Genomic DNA, 4,351 nt, shown 5'->3' with positions numbered 1-4,351 from the left:
TGTAGGGTGTGTGTGCACTGTGTAGGGTGTGTGTGCACTGTGTAGGGTGTGTGAGCTCTCTGTAGGGTGTGTGTGCACTGTGTAGGGTGTGTGTGCACTGTGTAGGGTGTGTGAGCTCTCTGTAGGGTGTGTGTGCACTCTGTAGGGTGTGTGTGCTCTCTGTAGGGTGTGTGTGCTCTCTGTAGGGTGTGGGTGCCCCCCAAATGCTGTGCTCCCTCTGTCCCTGTGGGCACCAGGGTACAGACACCAGGCTGCAGCTCCTCCCACCCATGCAGAACAAGATGCCACCTCTCATGTCACTGTTTTGGGACCTGGGAAGGACATGGGAACACCAGCAGAGAATGGGCTCCTCTCCCAGATCCCAAGTAGTGCTGGAGCTGGTGGGCAACACAGTCACGTCTTTGGCTGCTGTGAGGAACACACCTTGCTCATCACACTGAGCACTCACCTTCGCCATTTCAAAAGATATTAGGCTTGGATGGGATATCAGGAAGAAATCCATCCTGTGAGGGTGGGCAGGCCCTGGCACGGGGTGCCCAGAGCAGCTGTGGCTGCCCCTGGATCCCTGGCAGTGTCCAAGGCCAGGCTGGACGGGGCTTGGAGCAGCCTGGGCTAGTGGGAGGTGTCCCTGCCCATGGCAGGGGGTGGAATGAGCTTTAAGGTCCCTCCAACACAAACCACTCTGGGATTCTGTGCTATTTGTGTGGTAAATCCCAAGCATGTGAGAGACAACACAGACAGGCTGGAAGCTGAGAAGCCAGCTCAGCTTTCACTGCTGAGTGGTACGTGGACAGATATTTTCCAGAGAGGTACACGCAGTGAAGGCAGAATTTAATCCAATTTTATGAGCCAAAAAAATGACAAGAGAAAAATCAGATACTTTAAAGAATTTCAGCCGAGGAACACTGAGGAAGTGAGATAAGCACCTCTGAATAAGCCCTCTCTTGGGATCATGTCTGCACTTCCCACAGGTGGTGAGCAGCCCTGGGATACATCAGAACTCAGATTTTTTATACCCAGGGTACAGTGAATACAACCTTCAACCTGGAATTTTAATTTTTGGTGACTCCCAAGAAGGTCGACTCTGAATGGCTCAAAAGCTTCACAGAGGAGGTGCTTTGAGAATTGATAAATATATAGAAAATGAAGATTTTTATTTTTAAGGCTTTTCAATAAATGTGCCAGGGTGTGAACAAGCTGTCAGTGCTATCTGCATGGCCCAACCCAAGGCCACTCCATCACTTGTCCCCAGGCCAATCCTGCTGCTCTCAGGGGTTCTCTGTCCTCCCAGGGACCCCTGGATACCTGGATTGGGGTAGGCTGTGACTCCCAGAACTGGTTATGGCACCAGCTCACTTCCAGTTATCCCACTGCCCCTGCCCCTTTAGCGGGGTGACATTGGCTGGGGACCAGTGGCAAAGGCCATGGGCTCCCCTGCTCCCCAGGACCAGGCAGGGAGCAAACGCTTTCCCGAGGGCCAGACAGGATTAAGGAGATATTCCCGTGCCAGGAAGGTTCCTCCTTCCCCTGGTGGTGACACAAGAAGTGGAAGTGTCCCAGCATGGCACTGGTTGTGCTCTGGATCGGCCCAGGCTGAGAGGTGACAGCAGGAGCTCACCACATTTGGGGCTTTCTGCTCCACCTCCAAAGGGAGACTCTGCTGCTCCACAGCCCTGTCCAAGGGCAAAGAGCAGCTCCAGCCCCTGGGAATGCCCTGCCAGCGTGTGTGACGAGCTGGGGCTCATCATGAGCCTCCAAGGATGCATCTGCTGTAATTTAGGCTCTGTGGGTGCTCTCCGCTGTGATTCGTCAGCACCCAAAGGTTGTTTCGTTCATTACTCTGCTCCACAGATGTAAAATGAAGTCAGACGAATTGCTCTGCTGGCCTCACAGCCTGACTGACAAGGATTTATTTTTTATTTACCTCTTTTGGGTTTGCCCAGTTGAGCTGTTTGAAGTTTAACCTCTGCCCTCACTGCACGTACAAACGGCTCCTCCCCATTCCCTCTGTCCCAGCGTGGTGGACACTGCTGGAGACACTCAGTGAGGCAGAACAGGAACATCCAACACCTGGAAATGCTGAAGGATTCTCCCCAGCCTTTGCCTGGACTGTGTTTGCACCTTGTTCTTCTGGCTGCTCCCAGCCCCTGAGGAGGATCCCTCTCACAGGTTCCACTGGGGTGTGCAGCCTGGAGAAAAGAAACCCCAGGGAGACCTCAGAGCCCCTTCCAGTGCCTAGAGGGGCTCCAAGAGAGCTGGAGAAGGACTTTGGACAAGGGATGGAGTGACAGGACAAGGGGGAATGGCCTCAAGATGAAGGAGGGCTAGTTTAGACGGGATATTAGGAAAAAATCCTTCCCTGTGAGGGTGGGGAGGCCCTGGCACAGGTTGCCCAGAGAAGCTGTGGCTGCCCCTGGATCCCTGGCAGTGTCCAAGGCCAGGTTGGACGGGGCTTGGAGCAGCCTGGGACAGTGGAAGGTGTCCCTGCCCATGGCAGGGGTGGAATGAGATGAGCTTTAAGGTCCCTTCCAGCCCAACCCTTTCTGTGGATCTTTGCTTCTATGATCCTTCTTCTTCCCATCCTTTTGTTTTCCCGTCGATTTTCACACTCTCCTTTCCCTCTCCCACGTGTCCCTTCAGACCCGTGACAGGGTCTGACTGTGGGCACTCGCCCTGGGGAGTCTGATATAAACTGAGATTGATAGAAACAACATCATTATCTGAAATGCACAATAATTATCATTATACATTGCAATACCTGCTACAAATATGCCTGATTCTGTGAAAGTCAAGCCTTGGTGCAGTACCAGTGGTAGCCAAATTCACAGCTGCTGTCACTGTGCTGGAGACAAGGGTGGTTTCTACTTTGGCTCATTTGCCCTATGGATTCAGCTTCCCTGGGGAATCTTGGTCATCAGTTAAAAATATTTTTAAAAAAAAAATCTTTAAAATCCTAAGAAAATTTGCACAGAAAGTGCAAAAGCTGGAGAAAAGAAAAGAGCAGGTCTGAACAGGAGGGAAAGGAAGGCTCTGCTAGATTTTAGCCATCAGAAATTAATTCTTTATTTGTCCTATGAAACCAGAGGGAAATCCTTGCAGATGCAAGGGAGAAGCAGGCAGGAAAAGCAGCTTTAATGTGAGGGATGAGTGACTGCATTTTAAAATTCCTGCGTGTTCTGTGTGTGCTGTGCAGCCCTGGGGCTGAGCAGAGCTTGGGAGTCCAAACTCACAGGGGATTTCAGCGTCCTCCAACTTGGCTTCCTTCCGAATCAGAGCTGAACACGAAGCCTTTGAAATTATCCGCTGTGACAAGGGCACATCCCTGTTGTTTGTTCCTGTTTTGCTGTGATTTTTTGCTGGGAATGGTGCGAGATTCCTGTGTGCCTTCTCCTGGGTGTGGTGCTGGGCCAGGGGCTGCCTGGAAGAAAGTGCTGGAGGAGCGGGGAAAGAGATGGGCTGAGCCTGGAGGGTGCAACCCTGAGGAGCAGAGCTCAGGAGCCTTGCCTGGCTCAGGGAGCAGCCGTGCTTCCCAGGTGTGACATTCCTGTGGGATTGGAACGGGCTCCCCAGGGAATGGGCACGGCCCCGAGGCTGCCAGAGCTCCAGGAGCGTTTGGACAGCGCTGCCAGGGATGCCCAGGCTGGGGTTGTTGGGGTGTCTGTGCAGGGCCCAGAGCTGGGCGGGGTGATCCTGTGGGTCCCTCCCAGCTCAGGACATTCCATGATTCCCGAAGCTCTGGAAGTTGCTGCTATGGATGAAACCATCTCCCCATGGACTCCTTGCCTGGGGAAGGAGAAGGAGGATGAGCTGTTGGCTTTTCAAATCTGCAGCGTGCTTGCCTCGAATGTCTATTTTAAGCAGCAAAATGCAGGCATTTGATGTTGGAATGAGCTGTTTTGACACCCCTGCAGTTGGAACACATTCCCATTAATTCCCATGAATTAAGAGGAGCAGAAAAAGCTCTGGAAGAAGCGTGAGGGCTGCGTGGTTGAGCAGCTCCTGCAGGTGTGGCTCTGCCAGGTGTGCTCTGGGAGCTCCTTCCAGGGCTCCTGGACTCCCAGAGGAGGGGAACAGGGCTGTGGCTTGTGCTGGGGTTTAGGAAATCCTCCCCAATTTTTCTGTGCGGGGTCAAGTGTGCGTTTGGCTCCCAGAGCCTCCCCTGCTCACATCAGCTCCCCTGCACTGCCTGCAGGGAAGGCTGAGGGGCCCCAGGATTCATTATTCAGGCTGGATGCAGCACAAACAGGGATTTGCTTTGAGGAATGGACAGCAAGGGGCAGCTGAAGGCTTTGAACTTTGTTTTCACCTGGATCCTGCAGTTCCCCCGAGGACCCAAGGCAGCTGCTCCAAT

Source organism: Corvus brachyrhynchos, unplaced genomic scaffold (genome assembly GCF_000691975.1).
Source record: "Corvus brachyrhynchos isolate BGI_N302 unplaced genomic scaffold, ASM69197v1 scaffold125, whole genome shotgun sequence".
Taxonomy (NCBI): Eukaryota; Metazoa; Chordata; class Aves; order Passeriformes; family Corvidae; genus Corvus; species Corvus brachyrhynchos.
Note: the sequence above shows the minus strand (reverse complement) of the source record.